Genomic DNA, 27,292 nt, shown 5'->3' with positions numbered 1-27,292 from the left:
CAAGAGTAGTTCAATGATCCATCTGGTTCTGTGTTATCCTATTGACAGTGGTCAAGATTAGAGGCCTAGGGAAGAGTGGAAAAACAAGCATATGGTGACACTTCTCCAAACACGGCTTTAACTACCAATAATTTATTGCTCAAAGGTTTACTCTTCTCTCTGCCCAAAGACATCACAAAGCATAGTCCTTGTTTCACAGTCACTTAGAGAAGTCCTAATGAAGGCAAACAAACAACTCTGGGCTTCTATATAATTTTTGTCCTTACCCTTACTTGAACAATATTTAATTGATCAGCTCCACAAATACTTTGTAACTTCACTTTTTCACATGATATCATCTCACCTATTAATTGTGCCTAAGATGGGTTTTGGATTCACAGATTTATCTTTTCCCCATGTCTGAAGGCTACCTGCAGGAAAGTTCTCTTCCAGGATTTCTAGTCACTGACAGAATTGCAAATCTGGAGTGCTGAAATGACAGTAAACCAGTAGTGAACCACATTTTCTACAGATTGCATCTTAGTTCATTAGGAAGTTGGACTGGTGTTCATCCAGTCCCTGATATCTCTATTGCAGATAAACCCATAATTTTTAGATAACATTGTAGAGTTAATCATTCCAGTCTCCCTATACTTTAATCTCTGTTTTTTTTATACCAGAAGTGATTTGAGCAATTCAGCTCTTCAAGCATGACCAAACAGATTGACAAAAAGCTAAAAAGGTAAGATAAATTTCACAGCACATTATCAAAGGACCTTTGAGCTTTGACAAACTGTGGGCTAAATATGAAAACATATTTCAGTCACTAATATTTTTTTTTTTTACAGTATGGAAAAACATTGACTGCCCTACAGTTTTTGTAGCCTTTCTTCTCTGTCATTTTTGAGGCTACCTAATGGAGTAAAGTGCTTTTGTGGAGTTACAATACATACTCCCAGCTGAAGATCTTCCAAGAAGAAAAATCGAGGCATGCAAACCCTCTTAATATTTAACAAAAGTTTATAATACAGAATTTTGTTTTTCAAAGTGACTTTGCCATTAACAACCTACACTTACCTCCAACTGCACATGCAAATAAGAAGAGGGTTGTTGGGGGTTTCTTTCCTTTTGTTCTTTTTCACTTGTGCAATTTTTTTCTTAAAAAAAAAAAAAAAAAGAAAAAAAAAAGTGAGAATCTGCTGTTTTAAAAAAACCTCTGTCATGTAGTGCACTACATGACAGCAGGTTTTTTTAAAACAGCAGCAGATTAGACCATGTATTTTTTTTGCTATACATTTGGGAATCAATGTGACAAAATCAAGGAGTTGGTATTGATTAAGTGGAATTAGTTCTGGAAGAATCAGTTATATAATTTTAAAAATTCAGGTTTAAGCTAACAGTGGCTAGAAGATGAGAACAATATAATTACAGTATATATAATCAAATTTGATTTTCATCTAAGCTATTAATAAAGCCTTTAAAGTTAATTTCTCATTGATTACATTCTCCTTTTTTTATAATCCAATTTGATAGCAGCTTTAGGACTTTAAGACAACATTCATGATATTTGAGTGTCAGGTAAATGCCAATTAAATCTTGTCTATCTTTCCTATTAAAAATGTCTGATGCTGGGTGTTTTCAGGTGTGATATTCAGTCAATAAAACATAAAGACCTGACAGATACAGACACTGTTGCAAACACAAAGCATTCCAGTAATTTGTATCAGGACACTTGAATAAAATTAATAATAATGTAAAAAGCACATTACCTTAGAATAATTAATAAGACAAAACTAAACAAAACCAACCTGCATTTTTTCTACTTTTCAGACTAATTGGAAGAGTCAAAAATAATTATTAAAATGTCTTTCTCTCTAGCATTGAGGACTAGAAATGTCTAGGAGTTGTTTTTTGTGTACACCCAGACACCAATTATGAGAAGTAGACTATGTAAAAAAGTAAACAATGACCATAAAAAACAATTGATAAATTTTCTGCACAGTGTCTTTCTCCTAAAAAAACTCTTTGAGCTTTGCCCACTGACATTGATGAATAAAATATTGTAAAATATGTTACAGTAGTGTCTAGTGACTGGAAAAGAGGCAATAAACAGAATCTGAAACACATGATCTGTAGGATTAGTGGGGTTTTTTACTGTGAGGTTGATTGAGCATTGGAGATGATTTCTCAGGGAGATTGAGGAGTATTGGCGATATTAAAAAGATATTTCGACATAGTCCTGGAAAACATGCTCTAGATGAAGCTTCTAAAGCAAGAAGATTGGACCAGATGATCTCCAGAGCTCTTGTTAAACTTCAACCATTTTCTGTGACTGGCATGCAGATAATCATGGAGTAAGGAAAACCAGCATCTCCCTTGAGAGTTATGAATTGGTCAGGATAAAAGCTGTGTGTTGCCTTTCCTCACAGAATGGAGAAATGGGACACTGAAGAAATTACTCAGGTAGTTTCTGAGTCTGCTGTCCCCATGGATGGATATTAGCATCTGGAAGCAGGTGCTTGATGGTATCTTTTGCCTCTCAGCCATAATGCTGAGTTTATCCTAGGGCTGCTTTCCATAATCCTTGTCCGAGGGATACAGTTTTTTTGTGATTAGTCAGAGCATATTTTGTAAGTCTCTATACACCACTGTTATTATAATTAAATCATATTTACTACAGCACTTCCAAAACACCTGTCAGGTCTGAATTGCCATCATTCTAAGTAATGTAAGTGCAGACCTATAGACAATGGCCAGTGTGAACAATTTACAATTTGCACAGCATGATTGTTTAATTTATACCTCCGAACAGTAGTATACCTTCCCTCCTTTCTCTTCACAAAGAATAATGAAGTTTTCAAATGTATGTACAGAAAAATAAATAATTTACCTTTCTGGGTCACAGAAATGAAAACATTTAAAATTATATAACTCAGTATTTCATGAACACTGTTGTGCTTTCTGAATGAATATTGAATTTCATGTTATCCTGGACTCTAATGTGGTAGAATACATACAGCACTTATTTTGTGAATTTATGACTACCTGACTTTTCCCCATACTAACCAAGACAAACTCTTTTCATAATGGATGAAATGTTCAGTTCTGACTCCTTGAGTTGCAAGGCTCAAGAAATCTCATTTGAGCAGAGACAGAAACCTGATTCAATAAAATCAAGAAGAAATTATATTGAGGGCTTTAGCTGAAAAACTATAAAGGCCATTTCATCAAAATTTGAGAAAGCAACTCTCTATCTTGCAATTTGGCGTCAATTCCATGAACCACAGAGATCTATTTATTTTCCAAACAAAAAATTTTATGGGCTAAAGGAAATAATAAAATTTTAATTTTTTTTTTCATTTTGATGTCACTCCTCTCATATCATCTAAGACTAAAGAAGTTTTCCACTGTGAAGAATCTATTTAACTCTGGAGTGACATAACAAACACTTCAACTGCAACTGAAGTTGAGTCACATAAATTCAAAAGAGATGAGCACTGATTTCTGTGGAAACTGGTGCAAGCATATTGTCCTTACCTAGAAAATATTACTCATAATATTCAGAATATGCATAATTATTTTTTCCAAGTCTAAAAACCAATGTTTCCCATAATACAATGTAATATATGAAGGAACCTTGTTTTTTTCTTGCAAAATTTTGTCACTGTTGGTAAATAATGCTTGAGAATTCACATCAAGATCTAGTATATTAGTAATTAGATTTAACTGCTTTAATATTTTGGGCCACAGGTGGACATTTAGGATTTGGTTTTTCATTTTTTTTCTGCTAACTTCTCTTCATGCCTGTATCATTCCCATGGGGAAAACAAATCAAATTGTCTGTTTTCAATTCTCCTGCCAGGAGCTAATCAAAGAATTAGAAGCCTGGCTTGTGAATGTTGTCAGTCATGATCTCCATTCTCACTCTTAATTACAAAATTAATGTAGCACAAAAATCATTAGAATAAAATTTAAATTACTATAAGTAGCTAAGTTACTGTAGAACTGCTTTCACTTCATTAAACAAAACAAAATAAACAAACAGAATACCCCAACATAAAAAAGAAAATTTAGGAAGTGACAATAAATTTTTTGTATAAAAACCATACAGAGATTCAATTATACATACAACTTGACAGTGACAGTCCTGAACAATAATTCTTTTCATTGTCAAAATGAAGGTAGGAAGTTACAACTAAACTGATTTATCAGTGACTCAATGAAAGAGCTTCAGCAGAAGCTGGGTGTTTGATACACTATTTTATATTTATATCCTCCTGAAGTTGCAATTTCATGACTGATGGTGTAAATATGGGCTTCAGCATGAACATCTGAATACACAAGAAAACTTCTTTTCTTCTCTGTGTGTGTGAAGCCCAGCTTCATGTAAGAAAATCAGCATATCACATATGAGAAAAAGTTAACTTTCCATTTCTCACATGAGATTTTAATAATATCACAAAGTTCAATACTATTAGATTTAAGTCTACACACAATTCAATCTGTGCTGAACTCTACATTCATTGACTAATGATACTTTATTGATGCTGGAACTGGCACCCAAAGTTCTGCTTTTTCTCTTGCCTCTGTAATTCTTACTGTCTTTTAATGTCCATCAGAACTGAGGAGGATTCAGGCTGGCATGCATGGCTAGAAATCTATACCAATTTACACAAATGATTGTTGGGATTTGACCTTCATTTCTCATAGGAACATGATGTAACAATCAGTTGACAGTCAATTCCAGGAATGATAAAGCAGAAGTAAAACAATTTGCCCATAATAATAAAAATACAAGGGAAGATTGTTTTAACATCTGACCAGATGTTATGCATACAGATTATCTGCTAGGACAGAAGACACCGTAGTCCAGACTCTACTACACTGATGGTTTAATAAAAAGGGGAAAACAGCAGAGCATCAGACCTGCTCTGTATAGACCCTTAACTGAATGTTTCTACAATGCATTCCCAGCTGCCTCTCCTGCACATTTTATGCATCTCAGATTTTCATGAGATTTTTATATAACATCAAGCTCCAGCCTGGAAGTGTCTTCATGAAGAACTCTATGATAAATGGGAATTATTCACTGTTGAATTACTGGGAAATGTGCAGTGGAGGCAACAGCAGAGAATTTCTGGCCTATAGAAAAGGACAGGAAATGATAGATACTCTCTTGGATCTTTATATAATGTTTTTCCTATCCAATGCGTTGTCTAAAACACCTTAGCTAGCACCAACGGTTTGGATTTTAATTTTTTTTTTTTTTTTACATTCACAGAAGATTCAAAACATTTTCAGAGATTTTTTCAATCCTCTTAAGCCAATATTTATACATTGCAATGTTTATGTAAATCAGGAAGCAAGCAATCTCTGAGATGTCTTCACCCTCTTTTATTCCTTGTGTTAGATAATGTTGCAAATACTCTGCATTTTTGTTCATTTAGATATTTGTGTAAGCTGAGCTAAATGCCTGGCCAGGAGTAGCAACACAGCCCACCTGAAAAAGCGAAAAAAACTGTTTGACTCTTCTGAATGAAGTTAAGCACCTGCATAAGAGTTTGTAAGACTCAATTTAAAAAACATAGTTGAAGTTCAAATTATGGACATTGGTTTCATGTGAAACTCTTCTAAAGGAAATGTAATTGAAGTTTCATAACTTACTTTAGCATTCTAAAAAAATTAAATGTTGTGTTTCTCAGCATAGTTTGTTGTGTAGTTTATCAGTCAGGAGAATAGGTGAGGTCTGATAGAGACAGCTGACATTGAAACTCATTATGATATTTACTTAAAACTCACAGGATTGTGTACTATACTTTGTGGGACATAAATATTTTCCCAGCATAATCACCAAATAAGAATTTATTTTATGTCTTAAAGCCTAATATTCCTAGGCAGAACTACTTTTCATTGCTGTTATAGGAAAAGAACGGCTTTTTTTTTTTTTTTTTTTTTGTTCGTTTGTTTTATAACATTCCTTGAAGGAAAGAAAACTGATAAATCAGGAGTTCCTAAATTCTGGGATAGGCACTAGGAGTTGTACGTGTGCTATTAACAAGTGGTATTCACAAAGGCCACCTCTGTTGAACATCCCACTCCACTCTCATGCTCCATCCTTGTGTTTGTGCTCGTCTTTAGACTTTCTCATCTTTCTTCTGCAATTCTTGTTCCAATCAGAGTCAATCACAGTAATCTTCAATTACATAATTTCCTTCCTTGTTCAATACCGGACTTTTACAAAAGCTACTATTGAACAGTAGAGCTCCAGTCATACTAATCTGTTGACTAGCCAGAGTGACAATATGCCAAGCTTTGTCTGTCTCTCATAGTAATTACACCTTCTTTTTCTATACTGAACATAGAGTGAGCCAGAAAGAAAAGTTATGCCTGGATTTTGCCATGTATAAAGAGATGACATAACTGAGGAAGACTCCTGCACACACACAGACAAAAACCACACAGGAGTATTTACACGTGTATGTATTTAGAAAGGACAGTGAAATTATGGCAGCATTTCAAGTTTAACTTGTATCAACAATCACAGAACCACAGAATGCTTTGGATTTGAAGGGACCTTAAAGATCATCTCCTTCCATGAGCAGGGACATCTTCCACTAGACCATGTTGTTCAGAGCCCCATCCAAATGGCCTTGATCACTTCAACAACTTGTCCAGGTAACCTGTGCCTCATAGTAAAGAATTTTTTCTAATATCTAATCTAAACATACTCTCTTTTAATTTGAAGCAATGTTTCAATAACTAGTCCCTTGGAGAGACCTTTTCTTGTACTCTCCTTGCAGAACTCCAAATATTTTGTAAAAGTCTAAAGTTTGTCCCAAGCTATATTTGAGGTTTTTTGCTTCTTTCTTTTCACACAACTGAATCTCTTTTCTGTCTTAGACATGAACTGATGGCCAGATTCAAATGAAATATAAGCTCAATTATATTGACTTTATTTAGACTTTACATATGAGGAAAGATTTTGTTTATCAATTCCCATTGCAACAATACCTATTATCAAAGGTGGAAGTATCTATCTTGATAATTACATTGTTTATTGGCTTAATTGTAAAAGTCATCCAACAAGAAGGATGAGGCAGATATTTCAGAAAGCTGCATGAAGCTTTGAGGACTGGAGGATTGGTTTCTGAATTTTATCCACCTTGGTCCAGAAATGCTGAAAATTTATATATCCCTCTTTTTCTTCCATCTTTTCATTTCTTTAGCAGTAGATTTTTAAAATTGATAGAAACAGCTAAGGTTTCTTTCAACTATTAATGTTTAATAGGCTTAGATAATTATATTTTCTTTTAAATGACATCCTAAAATAATTTAGGTTGAAAAAGGCCTTTAAAATTATCAAATCCAACTGTAAACCACACACTGCCAAGCCCACCACTAAACCATGTCGCTAAGTGACACATGGATCTATGCATCTTTTAAATACCTACAGGGATAATAAGTCTGTCTATCCCTTCTCTAGGAAGCCTATTGCAGTGTTGGGCAACCTCTTAGTTAAAAAAAAAAAAATCCAATATACAATCTAAACCCTTTATGTTTTTAATTAATTCTTCAAGCTTTAGTGGTAACAGTGCTAATGGTTAGACATCACAGCAGCTTTGCCTTATTTAATCATTATTCTCTGAGAATAATGACTCCAGTATTGCTTTGGAGATGCAGAAACAAAGTCCAGTGATTTGTCCAAGGCCTACAGTAAGCCTCTCATATGAACTTCATTGTCAAATAACCTTGTTTAATTTTATCTTTCTAGGTATTTCTTTCTAGCCCACATTATTACTGGATTAATTTATTTACAATAAAATGCAATGACTTGAATTACTATGTCATTCCTTAGCTATTCTGTTTCACATAGCTGTGAATCACAGAAATGTAGATACATCTTATCTTCATCATTACTTTTCAAAACTCTTAATTAATATATCCACTTGCTATTATTTCCTGCAGTGATAATGGTTTCTGAATGCAGCAGCACAGCATGAGATTCTGCAGCCAAGCAGTACAATTTAAATGTCCTGCTAACAAGAAAACAAAGCTTGTCACCAATATACAGAAGATTTATATTTAAAAGTCTTCCATTTGTGACATCTTATTTTGGAGAAAAATAGCTACTCAGAATCACATCCATACTAAGCAGTAAGCTGAAAAACCTAAATTGTCAAGTTTGGAGTGCTGGTTTTGATAGGAAGCTAAGCAGGTCCAGGGCTGATGAGAAAAATGGAACTGAATTGGAGCTGAGCTGTAAAAGATGACCACTCAGTGACCACATTTCACACATTGCAGGATGATCTACCCATCTATGCATGGGGATCTACCCCATCTATTGTTTCTAGATCTTTCAATTTTACAGTCTCTTCCATAATATTTTGGAAAATATATGACAAAAATCAACTGGGACTTATGTTATTACATCAGAATCTCTATTTTCTTACCTTCATTCAACTAAAGAAAAAAAAATAGAAAAAAAGAAACCTACACCAAAATACCCATAAAGATGTGAACAGTGGTGGTCAAATCTCAGAGATGTAAGATCTCTCCTTGGGTTACATACAAAACATCACATGTCAGTTTGGCCCTGTTGCTACTGTCATGTTTGTGTTTCAGCACTAGAATTCAATTTGTGAGAATTCTGGAATGATCCTGTAATAACAAAAAATAAAAAATATAGGTGAATTTATAATACAGTTGTTATTGTAATGCAGGGTATGAGGCAAAGAGACCTTTTAATTGAGTGCGTACTACGGACAGATAGAAGTGGGTTTTTTTAGTACTTTTTTTTAAATGATATTATTGTTACATAAAGAAAGATAAAGATTAATAATTTGCCCTTTTTCTCACTTGTGTTGTGGCAATTGACATGACTTTTAAATTATGTTGTCTATGTTGAATTTATACTTCAATCCCCATTGTGTATCTTCTACATTAGTATTTTAAATTCAATTGAGTATTAAGGAATTTGGAATCTCCTTTCACTTATTCTGCGTTCATTGGTTTGGATCTAGGATTTTTCAGTGCATATTTCTGTCCTGGGCAAGAGTTATTGAAATATAGCAAGCCTATGCAATTTTATTGAGGTGGAGTTTTTGGCATTTCAGTAAAATAAGTAACTAACATATTCCAAAAGTTTGACTGCAGCATATTCTTGTGATATTGTTGCCCTCAAAGAAGTTTCAGTGAAAGCAATATTCTACATCAATGTGTAGTTGGCAAACACACATTATTTTATCCCTATATTTTGGTGAGCCTTCTGGACATATTTTGTTTTGTCAGTGACTGTATTCAGTTCAATTCAAGGTCGTAATATTTTGTTGCTAAAAACAGGAGATGAAAAGATACTGTAAAAAAACTCCATACAGCTGCTACTACTTCATTAGAGGCTCTACATAAATCTCTTAGATCAAGGATCATTGACCTGATAAAGTGCAATAGAGTTGATTGCACTTGCTTTCCATGTTGATGTCATAAAGGTGCATTAATTAAATAAATGCATTAAAGCTGCATTCCTCTGTTGGATAGTGTGGGACCCACAAAATAAGACTATTGATGTTATTGTTAGGATTAAGACCACCTAAATCAGTAGGTCATTACTTTGAATGACACAGCTGAAGGTGTTCTGCTCATGAGGGTACAGATCATGGGACAAAAAAGCAGGAGCTGTAGAGCTGGATTTCTGGCTCTGAATTAGCAGGACAGAAATAGGCCAACATGAAACCATATCATGAAGGCACACATTGTCCTGGTTGGTGCTCATACTGTTAAAATTAATTTCTTTCATTCCTCTTCTTCAGATTTGGTAATTGCTGGGATTCCAGCTTACTCCCTTCCAGGAGCCACTCACTGAAGTAAAACTTGTGCCTGGAGAAAGTTTTTCCTCTCCAAAACTGAATTTGAAGTTAGGAGCATGACCAATCCAATGTCTATGGTTAGTCCCACTAATGAGTGAGCTTGCTGATAGGACTTCTGAGGTGAGTTAAAATCTGCTTTGAGTCAGCCAAAGCAAGCAGAGTGATTTTTCAGGGAGACTTGATTTGAATACTTTGACTACAGGATAAGGGTGATATAAGACTAAATTGCAAACAACAGTACTTAAAGAAGGTGAAGTACTTTTTCCAAATGCTAAATCAAACATAATTACAAAGCAAACTAAAATAAGAGTTTAAAATGCAGTTCAAATATAATCCTGAATTCTTAATTTCTGTTCCATTAATTTCCCATTCAATGCTCTGTTAGCAAATGAATTTTGCCACAATTGTAAAGAATAATTACTTACATTAAAGCTGTTTAGAAAAATGAAAGTTAGTTTTGGAGGGACAAACCCTTAAATTTAAGCAAAAACCAGAATAATGCAAATGTAGTAAAAGGATAATGCATTTAGGACTGACACATTAAAGTGGTCTAGATGTCAAAATAGAACTAAAAGAGCAAATAGTAAATATTCTGTTACTAACAAAAAACAAAAGAATCTAAATAAGTGCAAAGCTTTTCCCTATCTACTTAAAATATCTCAGTTCTTTAGATATAAACACAATTAAATTTACTTAAAAGTAATAACACTTGTTATTTACGGCTCATTTCCAGCAGAAGCAAAGGTCATACCAAGCACATAAACCAGCTGTAGTTGGGAATCTGGGCTGGAAATAGTCTTGTTTAGCTTATTGCACCAAAAAAAAAAGTATATTAATTTTCAGTAAGTAATATTTTAGAGTGAATGTAACAATAGGACAGTTAATTACAGTTTTTCCTTTAAAATGTAGCATAGAGTTTTAATATTCAAACCTGATTTTAGTCTCTGTAAAATACACCTCAGATGCAGAAGGGGACAGAGATTTTGGTCAGCTATAGATAGGGGAGATTCATGGTAAGAGATAATTTTCATGATAATTTACATTCTTATCAGCTAAAGCGGGTAAGAATGTAGGGCTTCAGAAGGCAAGATATTAGGCCAAGACATGTGTAGCACTGGAAACAATTACAATACATGTGAATTTTGCGGAATAGAAGTCTGTATTTTATTAAGTTTTGAGAAGAAAGTAAAAAACCAGAAGAAATGTTTTGCTTTGCATAAAAATTTTAAATTAAAAGAAAAGTTTTGCTTGGCCTTCTCAGTGATAAGAGGATGCAGTACAAGTTATCAGTATGTATCAATATATATATTCTTCTCACTTCTCTATAAGTGAGAAGACATACAGAAGATTTGTGGTCAAAGACTGATGGAGAACAACTGCTGAAAACCAGCATCATTCATTATTTTGCTGTCATTTAGACTCTTATCAATGATACACAGCTTTATGTATATTTCTACAATTAGTACATCTGTCCTTCTTTTGAGGTGAAGGGTTGTGCTGGTTTTTTGATTGACATTTAGTGCGGAGGGAAGAAGCCACCCATGGAAAAGCTTTTTCTAAGAGAAGCTGCTAACACTTTCCTCCACGCCTGACAAAACCAATCAGTGGCTAGTTTGAATACTGACACCTTTTCAAACCATTAGAAATCTGAACACACCTCTGTGAACACACATGTTAAAACAAACTAACCCTGGGAAAAGCTCTCTTATTTCCATGTCTTGAGCAGTGTTCTGGTTTGGAATAAATTAGGAAAGAACCTCTAAAAGGAGCCCCCTAAACCAAAACCTCCACCACCCCTCTCCCCCAGCCCTGGGTTCAGGAAGGAAAATGCCTTGGAGGAAAAGTGGAAAAAAAAGGTTTATTGACAATGGAAAGAACACTCCCCAACACCAAGTAGGAAAGGTTACTGTGAATGAGGAGGGTGTGACGCTTCTTTCCGCAGACCCCGGGGATCCTCCGACTTCTCAGGTCAGGTCAGGTCCGGAGCCGGCTCAAAATCTTCAGGAAGGGGTGGGGGGGGAAGGGAAAACAAAAGGAAGAAAGGAAAGAGGGAAGAAAGAAACAAACAGAAGCGGCGAAAGCCAGCAGCAGGGTCAGGCAGCAGGCAGGCAGAGAGAGAGGAGCAGCAAGCAGCAGAGCCAGCGAGAGAGAGAGTGAGCCAGCAGCAAAAAAACAGCAGGCCCTGCCAGAGAGGGAGGGGCAGCTGCCAGACACAACAATGTATCCAGGATATGGGATATATGGGATATATGGGATAGGAGACAGGTCAACCCAGAAGAAGCAGGGAACAGGGAGCCACAGGCCCACTCTGCTGCGTGGTCTGGCGGGGCTGGGCTGGGCTGGGCTGGCCCCCCACAGCCCACTTCTAGCGTGGCCACACCGGCCCACAGCTCAGCTGAAATTCTGCCACTGCTGAGTTTTACCAGAAACCACCAGGCATGGGAAGGGGAAGCCATCAGCCCACAGCTAAAATTGAACAAAGCAGGGCTGGAGACCTGCTATGCAGCCAGAGCAGCTGTTCTGACCGGGCCCCCAGAGATCCTGGCAAAGCCCCAGCACAACCTGAATCTATCACCCTGCTGCTTTGGCCACCACTTGGCAGAAACCATCAATGACCCGCTGCAGGCCCCAGGTGAGATATTAGCTCTTTCATTGCACAGATGAAACTTGCAGAACATTGATCCTCTCTTGAGTGACAGAAAAGGACAGAATGGAGACATGTAGAGAAACAACATGAAGACACCAAGGTCAGTGAAGAAGAACTTAAGTCCCAGATGGGAGGAAAATGAGGAGATGCCTTAGTCTTAAGCTAAAATTCTTTTGCAAGGCCATGATGATGGACTTTTGTGATACACTAGAAATATCCCTTTAATTCATGAAAGAAGGGATGGAGTGTTCAAATTGCAGATATGCGCAAAGGCATTCACAGCTGTGATCTCATGAGAAGCTTGAACAGAGACAGACACAAGAGTGATGAAGACCCTTTGCCCCAGGGAAAGAAGAAGGCCTCTGTTCCCAGAGATGAAGATAGTCTCAGAGATAGATGAAGAGAACCTTTGTTTTTGAAGAGCTCATCCTCAAAATAGTACCCCATAAGTTTGGCATGGCTCATGAACACAGCTTTGGGAAGGCTGCATGAGATGCGAGGGACTTCACAAATGCAGATTTCCAGGCAGCTGCTATTCATGAGAATTGAAGCCATGAGAGAACTGTTTTCTTGTGGAGAAGTCTCCATGACAGAGCAAAAGAGACTCCTCTCCCAAAGAGAACTGATGAAAGACTATGTTAGAGGTGGTAAACTGATCTAAGTCCCAGGTTTTGTCTCTGTACATTGCCAGTAGGAAAGAAAAGAAGCTTGTGGGGGAGAAGTGTTCTGAAGGTTTTATTCTGATTCTTATTATTTTTTTTCCTTTTCTTTCAATTCTGTTTAAATAAATTTTTTATACCCTTCGAAGTTGGAGCCTGCTTTACTCCTCTCCTAATCTGATCTTGCAGCAGAAAAGGAATAAGTGATTCTAGTGAGTGCCCTGGTATTTGGCCAGTGCTCAACCCACCACATTATTTGGTGCATTGGCTAGGAAATTTCAAATTGGTGAACCAAAACCATTACATGCATGTTATCTATTTAATATATATTCCAATGTATTCCTTAAAAAGCCCCAGTTAAAACCATTTTTTCAAATATAAGATTAAAACAAAACTGGAAGTTGACTTCTCTTTGGGTTTCAATGTCTTTATTTTATAATAAATACCTTTTTATTATGTTAAAACAATAGAAAGAGTGCAAAAATAGGTAAAAGGTGATGCTGGTAATGACAGGAAGGTCTACACAACATAATTCAGTGTCCACTGAAGACAGTAGGGTAGCAGACAATAAAAACAATTTTATTTTTTTTATAAATATATGTTTTAGTGGTCATGCATTTTGTTCTATTTATTTTTCTTAATAATAACATATTCAGATACCTTCTAACAGGTAAACGTACATTATAGTCTCAGAAAGATTGTGACATTATTTATTAATATTTTCTAGTATTTTAAAATATTTTTGAACTATAATTCAAGTTGCCAGAGTATTTCACTTCCAAGAAGACTTTTCATTATGAGAACTTGGTGGAACTCAACTTCTTCTTTAAGAACTTCTCTTTACTTTTGTGTAATTAACTTGATTTATTCTTGTGGCATTCAAGCAAGCTTGCTAGGACCTTCATTATTGAAGAAAGAAAGCAACTTTTTCTTTTTACTTTTTTTTTTCCTCCTTGTGTTTAAGTGCTATCTGCTGTGAATATCTTGCTGCTCTGGGAAGTCTTCTCTTGAAGCCATGAAAGCAAACTCTTCAGGCTTGAAAGAATAAGTCACAGCTATTGTGCCTAATCTGTTAAAGCGATATCTCAATGGTGCAAAAACTTCCATCTGCATCAGAAATCCATTAGTCAGTGAACTTTAGTGGCAGAGTGAGCATAATGGCTGGACGACCTTCTGTACTCCTTTGCATGATTTCTTTACTTCCTATTATATACACAATGGCTAAAAATATTGTCAGAGCATGAATATGCACTTTATAGAGTATATCCTCTAAAACTTTCGACCAAATTACCACACAAGGCTAAAGCTAGTTATACATTATTAATGGCAACTGCAATGAAAATACATTTAAAAAATATTAAGGGTTCCTCCCCCTCCATCCCTGAGCACAATGATGACTCATGATTGTGAGTCATGGAACTCCTGGAACTCCTCAGATTTGATTCCTGAGTAATCTCTGTAATCTCTAGGGCTGGAAAGTTTTTTACCTTCAATGCAGAATGAAGCAAACTGATTTGTCTTCTTAGGATGCCTCTACTCCCTCTTGAACCGCATAGAATGAAGAGAACAGCAAAATGACTTTTGGAAAACATCATGGAAGTGCAAAATTAAAGTATTTAGCAACTAAAACCTTTTAGTTAAGGTTCCATACTTTGCTGCTAATGACTGTGCATCAGGAATAGTTCATTGTTCATAAAGGAATGCTTTGACAGATGATACAAATATCATACATCAATTGATGAGTGTAATGGAGGCAGAGAAATGGGCAACTCTTTGCATTTCCGTTTAAGGGCTGGATTCTAGAGACTGACAAAAAAAAAAAAAAAGAAAAAAAATTAGTTTTGTCCACATTGCTCTATTTTTTTCTTTTAAAACTATCTCAATCCCCTCAATCCCTCTAAAATCCTTACAGTGTTGAAAAGCTTTAAATTAATTGTTTCATATTTTCTTTTCATAAAAACATCAAATTATTTTTTAAATTGCTTGAAGTATATGCCATTCATCACTGTTACTGAAAATATCTTTGTAGAAAGAAATGTACTAGAAAAGTGACATTAAGTTTCATTAGTATAAGCAAGGATAAATAGATGAGGTTTCAACCCCTGGTCCTTTTCACCTATGGATTGTTGATGTTTACAGGCACCATGAAAATTGGTTATGATGAAGAAATACTAAGTATAACTTGGTAATTAGCTTTTCATGTCAATGTTTTGTGGTTTGTATCAGTTACATTATTAGTACAGTAATTCCAGCTGCTTTAAAAATATAATTACTATGTATTTACATAATTTAGTTCTTTACATAGTGTATAAATATACACTTTCTAAAAGCATATATGGCAAGTGGCAAGTCATGTCTGTTTTGGAAAAACAGAGCTCTCCAGACTACTAGAAGTGTAAAATGGAACTGTAGTCAACTGGATTTTATGCTACTTGCATAAAAGGGAAGACAAGGGAAACAAAGCATGCTGTACTTTGCCACTGCATCAACCTAATTCTAGGAGACACACATTATGTGGTTAAATATTTGAATGCTGGAAAAGTATAGAAATGACAGCTACACATGCACATAATTTTATTCAGGAGCTGTCACTAAAAGGACTGACATTTCATGGACACTAGTGTGAGGAGACCAAGTACTGAAATTGATGGACCCCAAAATATTCAGTGCTTCTGCCCTAACTCTTTCCAATGGCTTTTGGCTTAGAAAGTGCATTGACTTTAATACCTACTGTGAGTATGGCTGGATTTAAATTTTAATCATTCTATCCATTTCATAGTTTCATGCTGTCAAATTATGTTAGACAGTATAGCTAATGATAAATCTAAACCATTCCTTTCTTGCTTTCAGAGATGTCCCTCAATGTCAATGGTTACCTACAAGAAGAAGTGACAAGATTGAGGTATGCAAGGTTTTCTTTTACACTTAAGAAACTAATAATTTCCCATGAGGCATACTTGAAATGAAATCTCCTATGTTCAAATTTTTTACTCCTATTCCCTTGCCTGATATAAAATTTGAACATTAATATTAAATAATGTGTCCAAAAACCAAGCAATGGGGCTGGAGAAGGGTCTGGAGCACAAGTCTGATGAGGAGCATCCAAGGGAGCTACAGTTGTTTAACCCGGAGAAAATGAAGCTCAGGGAGGACCTGCTCACTCTCTACAACTGCCTGAAAGGAGGGTGGAGCCAGGTGGGGCTCAGGCTCCTCTCCAAGTAACAAACGCAAGGACAAGAAGAAGGTTTAACAAATTGTTGGAACAGTTTGCTCATGGAAGTGGTTGAGTCAGCAGCCCTGGAGGAGTTCAAAAGCATGTGTATGTGGCTCTTAGGGACATGGTTTAGAGGTGAGCTTGGCAGTGCTGGAGGAATGGTTGGACTCAATGATGGTAAGGATTTTTTGTTCTGAGAAGAAGAATTCCTTTGTAGAGATAACACCCTCTAACAGACCTGGTTGAGCCTCCTGCTGGAAGAGAGAGAGATCAGAAAAAACACAGCTTTGAGAAAAAACTTCTTGAGGACTAAGCCCTTTGATATACTGAGGCAGGTAGGACCCCCCACCCTACAGTGCAGTGGGATGAGCAGAGACTAACAGAACCTGTCCCCCGTGTGTCTGTGCTGCCCAGCATCATTGGTGAGGTAATCAAAGATATCTACTCTTTGCATTTCACTGTGGCTAGGTGGTCACCCTAGTTACTGCACATGGAGATTCACACACCAGCCTACTGTGGTGAGTTGCCCCCTTGAGTCTTCTTCTCTTCAAGGAGAAAATACCTATGATCTTCCATCTATTCTCACAGAGTAAGTTCCCCAGTCCTTTGACCATCTTCATGGCCTTCCTTTGGATCCTCTCCAATCCAAATTAAATTATTACTGTTGGTTAAAGTAATCTTTCTAAACATCTAAAGCTGAATAAGGAATGAAGAATAAGGAAGAGAAGTTATTTTTCTGAGGAAAAAGATGCCCATTTTATTTTAATTAAACTTAAAATGGGATATCATACAGAGAATTTTAATGAACTGAGACAAATATTCTCTAGTAAAATTGGGAAATTTGCAAACTAAACGCCTTACTAAAATGTTTCTATTCCAATTGGATTATTTTTTAAAAGAGTTTGTTGTAAAATAGTTATTAAATCTCATTTATAATAAGAAAAAAACATAACTAAAACAGAACTAGAAATGCATATAAATGACTGTGGGGAAAATAAAAATTACTATTCCTTTTCACATAAAAAGCAATAAATGCACTGAAAGATAAATTGATTGTGCAGTGTCCCATGAGAATTCTGAGAGAAGCAAGAATTGAACCTGCATTTTAGTCTATGACCTTAGCTGTAAAAATATGCAGTCTTGAAACTATATAATTATTAATAGAAATGACAAGTTAATTACAGCTATACTCTCCTCACCACAGTCATCCTTTTGTGTCTCCATTGAGAAGGAAAATACCAGTCGAGTCTGTCTGAGAATGTCATTCACTTTTACGGACTGTTATCTCCTCCATGTCTTTTAAATCTAATTGTTAACAGCTCACTTTCCTTTGTTTAGAACCTCAAAAGCAGTTAGAATGACACTATCAAGGTCAGCAGCAGCAGTTTAACTGTTGAAGTCTATACTGTGCTGCACATTGGTGACTGAAGAGTAGACTGAGACAACAAAGTGTATTCTCTTTCACATTAACCCAGCTTTGATTTTACAGGTTGTTTCCTCTCAGTTCAGATACAGAAAACCCAATTACACGGTGACAGCTAATTGCTACACATGGTTTTGCTTTTAGCTGAGCTGGTTTAACAGAGCTCTGTGGATTACCTCAGGTAGAATGACCACAAGGTTAAAAAATATATATAGCCAGTATTGCAGTGCATGTAAAGAACACATTACAGAGCACCATGAACAATAGGAAGTGACAAGAACAAGTACATATTTCTGTAACTTTCCTGATGGCTGACTCCAGCTGCTCTTTCTCTAGAGTGTATAAGAAAGGTTCTGTGTGTATTATAGAGAGGAAACCACATTTAGCGGTAAGGTAACAACAGATGACGTTGTTTTGCTGTTGCAATGTATTTGAACAGCTTAGATCACAGTGTGCTGCAGCCAAACCATCTTTAGTTATTCTTATCAGAACTCTCAGGAATTCATCAAGGTTACTGAGACTTAAACAGTGCTAAAATAAGTAAGAAGAAGTTGAGAAACAGAATACCAAGACTGCAAGAACTAGATAAAGGAGGCCCATGAAGTGATGGACTGTAACTACTTCCTGAAAGGTGCATGCTGAGCACGTGGACAAGATAGAGGATCCAATGAAATGATGCCTGGTTGCATGAACAAGTGATCCTAGAATGTATAAATACAGCTGAATGAAAACAATAAATGGCTTCTGATAAATCATATTGGTTGTTCATCCAGAAGTCCTGAGCTCCAGCACTATCCTGTGCTGAAATGGCTCAATGTTATAGAATTTGAAAGAATATTAGATGGTTAGGTTTCTGAAAGTTATGATTTAACCAGCACTCACTGCCTTATGGCTTCTGATTTCTTCTTCTCCATGTTTACCCTCCTTCCTGCAGGATTGTCATCTTGGAGAAAAGGCATCACAGAGGTCTCAGGTTCCTGAGGGATGCTGAAGTGTATCACTCAGTTTCTTCCTTAAGTTGAGGAGAAAAGTTATGTCTTCTGAACTACTTCTGAAAGCACCTTATGAAATAGTTTGAGGAAGAATTAAAGGAGAACACAGTCAGAGCTGGAAGAGGTGGTACTGACGCAAATGGAATTGGAAAATCTGCTGCTCAGAGGATCAAGAGAAATATGGAGACAAATGTTGGTGGGAGTCTGTCTGAAGTTTCGAGAATGAATTATTTCCAGTTAACCTCAATGGAAAACAAAAGCTGTCTACATTAATTGCCTGAAACATCAGCCATGAAATCCTATTTGTTTGCCTTCAGTCTCTGTTTGGTTATTGGTCTTTGTATCACACACGAGTTAAAATTTTAACACTTATTACAAGTGTTTGCTCCATTATGGTCAATATTTTGACCATATTGTTTATGATTTAGTGCCAGCACTAGTCATATCTCATGGGAAAAAGGTTGCAGAAAGTGGTTTTTGAAAGAAACTTTCTTTGTTAAGGAAACATTTTCATATCAGCCTCTATGTCTGTGGCTTTGTGTGTACCCTATTACAAACACAGTCTTGCACTTTAGGTATTTTTCAGAAGCCAATTTCATTTATCTCCTGAATTTGTCTAATTCCAGACATATGAAATCTACCTTTATAAACTGACTGGCTTATGTGAGAAGTAACTATAATTACTTAAGCCTAAATAGTTTAAATATATTATTAATCACATTTCAATTCCTTGCCAAAATGTTATGCAATAATTGGGAGCAGAGACAATGGTTTATGGCTTTGTTCATTTGTTTAGAAGCTTTTTTTTATATTTCTTCATTTTAAGGGAAAGGGTAAGCTTATAATAATTCTTATTCATTTTACTATATCATTGACCAGAGACTAAATCATTCTGGTTTGCATTGGGTCTTTTTGTTAGTATTTTAAAAAATTACACAGTCATGTAAGATCTTATTACCTCAGACACTACATATGTAGCTCACCTTACTGATGTAGAGAGATGGCTGAAGTGGACATTTCTATCTGCTAAGATAACAAGTCATAATTAAAAATGCTGCTTTACTTTTTAAACCCTTTTGACTCATTTCCTTTTCCCCGGGCGTCTTTGAAGTGGTTTGTTGAGTTCTGGGTTTCTTAAGCATATGATACTATCTATCAAATAATAATACAAGTTGTCAGCTGAAGATTAAATTCTAAAATAAATTTTCAGAGATTTTCTTTTAAAAAGCAGTCCCCTAATCCTTCTTCATGTTCCGTAGCTTTTCCCTTCCATTTTAATTTGCAATGCAGATACTTTGGTCTGAACAAGCCAACACCTCTGAAGGAGAAATCTCTTAATCACTGACTCATAACCTCATAAAAATAATATTAATAACAGGTAAAGTCTGATATTTTGAAGATATTTTAGTTTTGAAATCTTTGAATAACCAATTTAATTGAAATCTGATCTTAACCGATCTTAACTGATCTTAACTGATTTATGGGTCAACCTACTGACAGACACAACTACCTACAATTTTGTTTACTTGTTCTTGAATTAAAAAATATTAGAAGAGTTGTTCTTCCTTGTCACCAAAAAGAGTGACTTTTGAATTTTCCTGGCCTATTGTTTAATGGCATTCAGTTTGATTACAGTGAATGTTATTAAATCCAGTTAAGATAATACAGTGGAGTATCATATAAAAGGGTATTTCTGCTATTTTATTTGATTCAACGCACAGTTTTTACCATAAGAGACTATGCTTAGAGAAATAGAGTGAAAAATATTACCAGTGGGAGGAACTTAGAAAATTAAATTTGAAAAACTAGAGAGATTTTGTTATGTATAGAAAATATGTATTTTTTTTAACACATATGAAATGTATCTAAAAAATAAAGACACTGTTAAGTGGAAAACAGTTTATAAAATATTTAAAATATTTCAGAATTAATGATGTGTGTTTTTGTATTTCTCTAGCCATTTCAGAAATCTGCATGTGATTTCACCATGGCATTTCACAGCTGGCATTTCTTAGCTCCCTTAGGCCTATGTAGAAGTCAGATTTTCCTTAATAAGTGTGAACTCATTTAACAATTCGACCCAGAATACACTTAATTCTTGGGGTACAGATTAAATGTTTCAAAAAATGCAATTTTTTGTTGATTTCTTCAGAAAAGTAAAAATAGAAATTTCTCACATATTTTCACAGAACTGTCTGTTCCAAAACTCAGCCATAAGAGGCTGATGTGCAGGCCCATCACCTTGCTGTAGAAGAATAAAAACACATGGGTTTCTTGTGTTCCAATATATTAGAATCACCAGTAATTTGTTCTCCATCCACTGATAAAGGAAGCTCTTTAATTGATGAGATGCAATGTCTGACCCATACTAGATGAAAAGTGTGTTTCAAAGAATCACAAAATCATAGACTGGCTTGGCTTGGCAGGCACCTTAAAGGTCATCTAGTTCCAGCCCTTCTGCCATAGGCAGGAACACCTTGCACTGCTTGCTCAGAGCCCCATCCAACCTGGCCTTGAACAATTCCAGGGATGGGGCACCTACATCTTCTCTGAGAAACTTGTGCCAGGGCCTCATGACACTCACAGTAAATAATTTTTTCTAGTATCTAAGCTAAACTGGCTCTCCTTCATTTTGAAGCCATTCCCCTTGTCCTGTCACTCCAGACTCTTGTAAATTGTCTCTCTCTGTCATTCTTGTCTCCCTTCAGGTACTCTAAGTCCACAATTTGGTTACCCCAAAGCCTTCTCTGTTCCAGGCTGAACAATCCCAATTCTCTCAGCCTTAAACAAGACTCTATAGGCAAGCACTGAAGGTTTGGCCATATTCTCATCTTGGCATGCCAGGTTGTTACTGTTGACAGTGTAATGTGAAATGCAGCAAGAGTTTTTGGAGCAAAAGCCTGAACTAAAAGCTGAGGTCTGCCATGTGGTTTCCCACACAGCTTCCCAAGAGTAATATTAGGCTTCTGTGAGATGGATACCGTAACTAAGTATCATTTTTTTTTTTTCTTTTTCTCTTCATTAACCCTTCATGATGAAGGTGTTTTCAAGTTATATACTATTAATACCAAACAAACCAAGCACCCAGCCAGAGAAGCTAGGCTGCTATACTGGAGGACAAACTCTGCATACAGGAATACAGCTGAAGGCTGTAGATATAATAATGGTGTATTTTGTACTGTTTTTCACTGCTTTTTTTTCCATTGCATTGAATAATTAACACAAGATGCATTTTCACCTTATCTCCTGCACTGAAGTGTTCTCACTGGAACAAATTTCAATCTTTACTTCACAAAACACTTTGTCCATTTGGACATTATTCAAGATCATTGCTATTTTCACTGAGTAGATATCCAATAATTGTATTACTGCAGTTCAAACACCTCAGTTGAATATAATATGACTAAAAATAGCAGTATTTTAAGTTGTTGTCTGCTGTCCTTAGGGACCAGACAAATCTAACTTAATAAGAATTGTATTAAATTGAAGTAAATTTTATTAAACACTAAAATTGGTTACAATTGAAAGTTCTATACAGACCAGCAGAGCAGCCTTGCCACATATTGCAAGCAATAATTCTATATGTCACATTTTTTAAAAGTCTTTTAGCTGTCTTCTGCAGGTATGGGAAATTTAAGCAGCAAGAAGAGAATAAATTAAATACCATGCAGAAGTTATATGCCTGTCTCAGTTTTGGAGACAAGTTTGGAAGGTGGAAATGCCCTGGAATGAGTGTTTCCTTTAGAGGGAAAAGGCTCAGTAACTCCCTCTTCTTCTGACAATGAGAGAACTGGATATCAGGAAATGGAAGTGAAAAAATAAAAGTGTTTATTAACAAAGCAAGATATCCTCAGAGCACAGGAAGAAAAGAAATTTGAACCTCACAACCCACCTCCACCTCACTGTGTGTCCGGGAGGCAAAGATGGTAGCTGCCCTTCTTCATCTCTGGGAAGGGAGGAGAAAAAGGAGTTCACACAGCAGCTGCAAACCTATGAAAAAGGAAGTTCATTTCCTTGGTAAATTTGAAAAAGTTTAATAAAAAGTCAAATAGAAGACAGAATAAGGGAAAACATGTATGGCTGGGTGCTTGGCATTCAACCAAAAGCACACCGTAAGTCAGAAAACACTTATTTAAATGTATCAGTTTGTTGCATATTCATAAACCCTTATGTATTATTCAAACATTCCTTGTAGCTGTTGGTTTTAACCTCCGCCTACCCCCATTCTATCAACATTTTATTTCTTTTGCTGGCTCCGCCTTGCTGCCTCACTTTCTGATAACAGAGGCAAAAAATTCTTCCTGTGGAGTTCTGGCGTCTATGCTGATATCTTCATCCAGATAATCCAAGAATGTGGGGATTTCCTGGTTATCTTTCCCATTCTTCTGAGTTAGCAACAAAAAGCATCAAACATCACATAGTTTCTGTTATAATATTACGCTGTAACCTAAGAAATATATATATGTATACACTCATCACATCACCATTTCTAAGCCCTCTTAACAGCAAAAATAACAGAAACTATATTAATACTGCAAAATACTATATTAATACAGGAAATCTTTCCAACATTATGCATATACCATTCATTTTAATATTTGCAAAAAGCCAACTTTATAATATGTACCTATATCAGAACCTGTTGGATTTGTGGTGTGGATCTTCTCCTCTTAGCAGGAGAAGTTGGTGGAGTTTAATGTCTGTTCTTTTGCTGGCTCAGTCTTTCTGGGATTCGATCTGCCATAGCCATTCCACAGGCTCCCCAGGCCCTAGAGAAAAGAAAGATAACCCCCCCCAAAAAAAACAAAACAAAAAAAAAAACCTGCTGAAAGGATTTGAAAATCCTACAGAAGAAGGGAAGGAAAAAACACCCCAAAATCTGCGCCCCTCCCCCCGCCCCCGCCCCTGCCCGCCAAAAAATAACCCCAAACCAAAAAAACCCAGAAGCTTCTTGCCTAAACTGAAGAAAATTAACCCAGCAAATGCAATGCATAATCCATGTAAGTTGCAGACCAGGCAGAGAGAGAGAGATTGAATTCAAACCCTACAGGAGCCCAAGGCCAAGGCTACAGCATCCACCTCAAAGCTACAGCAGCCTTTTTCTGGGCATAAAACAGGCAGTTTATGGAATAAAGCATCATCATAAAATTACCCCAAGATAATGCCAAAGGATTTAGATTCACCTGTGTTTTGAAGGGACCTAGAAAGATCACTGAAAAACTGAAGAACTGGAATTGTTAAGAAAAAAATTATATAGGAATATTCAATCCATTTAAGAATAAAAACTAACTGCTTTCAGCCATTTATCTAATATCCATATGAAACAACTTTAAGGCAAGGTTTACAGTCAGACAGTAATTTTTTTTTCAGTGAAGACCTCTCTGCTGTATCTGACATCCCTGTCATTATATTGTATCAATGTTATGTGAAATAACAACAATTAGTCTTTTCACCCTGCTATTAAAATATGTCAGTTTGAAATTAAGCAAGAATTTTTTTTACTCTTGAGTAGTTCATAATCTGTGCTAAATCAGTTCAGTATATTTGCCAGCTATTTAAAATCACTGATATAGTTATGGTCTTCCTTTATTATCTGAGAATTATTGCAACCACATGGAATAGTAGGAACTGAAAATTTGAATAGCCAAAAAGGAAAATCAAGGGAAAAATGTGAAAAGAAATGAATATGTACCCTAAGGTCCATCAAACATTTTAGAATTGCCCTTTTTGTCCCAGACACTTTGGAAAAAGAATGAGGTATGGGGTCTTACCCTGAATGTCTTGGGTTATGTAACCAAAAAAATGCTTATTCTATTCCATCTGTTGAAACCAAATGGGGAGGTGTTTTCTTTATATCTTGTAACTCCAGGGAGGAGGGGGCAGGTATCTTCTGGTAATGAGCCAGCCATTAAAACCAGGAGGAATAATATTTCTTATCTCTTCCATGACCCATCCTCCCTCCAGGAGATATTTTCTGTTAATGGGCCATTAAGCCTCACCAATGACATGACACATTACATCATCCCAGTGTGAGATGCTCCACCCAGTGGGGGACACCAGGCAGTTCCTACCTAGATAAAAACTGAGATGCCAGAACACCAGGTATCTGCTGTTTCCACTGGATTCCCCTAGGGAGACTGGATCTTTTTCTGAGGACCATCTCTACTCCAACAGAACTACATCTGCCACTCCAGGAGGACTCACTTTGGACTGCTTCCAGCACCCTGACCAAAAGGTTGTCAGGTTGTATTTCTGACTCTGTCAGGGTTTCTAGGATTTTTGTTTGTTTTGTTTGCTTTGCTTTTTGTACATTTGTATTCTTAATATTCCTAGTAAAGAACTGTTATTCCTATTCCCAAATCTTTGCCTGAAAGCTTTTGGTTGCAAAATTATAGTAATTTGGAAGGGAGGGTTTTACATTCTCCATTCCAAGGGAAACTCCAGCTTTCCCTGCCAGATACCTGTCTTCCCAAACTAAGATACTGAAGAAAACAAATATTAAGAACAATTTGAAGGGAAAAAAATTTAAATTTACTTTTCATTGCAATTCTGAAAGAAAATAATGAGAAAAAAAGAAAAAAAGTAGAAAAAAAAAGGATCTAAAGGCTCTTGAATTGGTAGAGGAGAGAGTGGAAGAAGACTGAGTTCAGAAGGCTGACATTTCCAAATAAGTCCCTTTTGGTCTTGGACCCTTCCTTTCCTTTTCTTTTCTTCATTCATCCCTTGACAGAATCTGTGTGTAGGGAAGCATGGAAGTTGAGAAATGGAAAGAAGAAAGGGCAGAGGATGGAGAGATAGATGAGAGTCTTAGAAATGCATTAAAGAAACTTTGACTAAGGGTTGCCAGAGTAAAGGAGGAAAAAAAGCTGTTCATTAAGTCTCTACCCTGGTATTTTGAAGTAAAAATATTTCCTTTAGTTTTTTTTTTAATGGATCCATATATGTATGATTTCATGACCTCTTTATCCTTTGATGTCATAAAGTGACTTTAAAGGGAAAGTTCTGAATGTTTTAACTACCACATTCCTTATTTTGATTAATTTGAGCTCAGAGAGTATATATATCAGTTCTTGTATATTTTGTAGTATTGTTGATCTATGTTACTCTTCTCTGTGAAGCCTCTTGCTTTCAATTACTTACCTTATGATCTATTCTTCCTTTGTATGAATTCATAATTTACATTTGTTAATTCATCGTTCATCAAAGAGGTTAGACCAGGTGTCCAACTGCCTTCTTCCTCTGCCTGCCTCCTTTTACTGTCTTTATGGTGGCTATATTTATACAATGTCCTACAGGGGATTTCTGAAGCTCAAAAATATGATTGGAAGTGCAGCAGAATCAATAAAAAAGGTCCTACATTGATATATGACAGTGTTTTGCTTGAAGGTGCCAGTCACCTTGAAACAAAATCATTCATGACCTTATATGCATTTGAAGATTCAGATGGCACTTTTTTCTTTGTTTGTTTTCTTTGTCTCCTGGGCTGAGTAAAATCAACCGGTAGAGACTTTTATTGTGTGATAAAATCAATGCAAGAGTTGGAGCCATTGACCAATAAACTGGTTTCAATAAACTGGAATTTTGCAGTATATCAAATCATTCAATTTTTAAATCTACCTGTTACATAATAAAAGCATCTTGTAAAACCTCTCAATTAAGAATTGATATCAAAACAGCATAGGATGGCTTTGATTCATGAAGACACTCCCCTAGACCCGTAGAATCAGACAATCATCAAATAGCAGAAAACCATACACACACCACTTGTTTCTCACTAGGAAAAATGTAATTCTTGTTATTTCAAATGAGTATGAAACAACAACTACTATAGGAACATCACAAAGGGAAAAGTGCCATCTGAAACGTCAAATGCATGAAAGGTTACGAATGATTTTGTTTCACAGTGACTAGCACCTTCAAAGTAAAAAACTATCATGTATCACTACAGCACTTTTATTTGGGATCAGGAGAGGGGAAGAAGTCATTAAACTGCTTCTGGTTTCATGGAAAGGGTGCCTAATTTGAACTTTGCAGAGACTTCCTTATAAGCATAGGGAAATGTAACGTGGTAGTTTATTGATGGCACACCTGCTCATTTTGAAATTGTTCTGTGAATTGCAACAGCATGAACTGACATAATACCATGCTGATCATTTAATTTTGTGAAGTAAAACAGCTCTGCCTAGTTGTATGCAATCTGTTCCTTTCACTTTTCTTGTTACACTGGGAGATAGAAGAGATTTCTCAATGAAGATTTATGATGTTCTTGCTCCTCAGGTATTGTATTTATCCATTTCAAACCATCATAAAGTAAGTCAATGACAGTGATGACACACTTGGAATTTTTAGATGAAAAAATTTACAGCCTGTCTGTTTAAAAATTTATGTCAATCACTAGTTTTGCACAGTGCTGTTATTTTAAAAGCATTAAAACTTGTGGGGGTTCCCACCTTTTTTTTTTTTTTTTTTTTTTTCATTCTACTTTCTTTTCCAAATAAGAAATTATTAAGAACAC

This window comes from Sylvia atricapilla, chromosome 2 (genome assembly GCF_009819655.1).
Source record: "Sylvia atricapilla isolate bSylAtr1 chromosome 2, bSylAtr1.pri, whole genome shotgun sequence".
In the NCBI taxonomy this organism is placed as follows: domain Eukaryota; kingdom Metazoa; phylum Chordata; class Aves; order Passeriformes; family Sylviidae; genus Sylvia; species Sylvia atricapilla.
The sequence above is the reverse complement of the archived record's forward strand: the minus strand, read 5'-3'. Positions refer to the sequence as shown.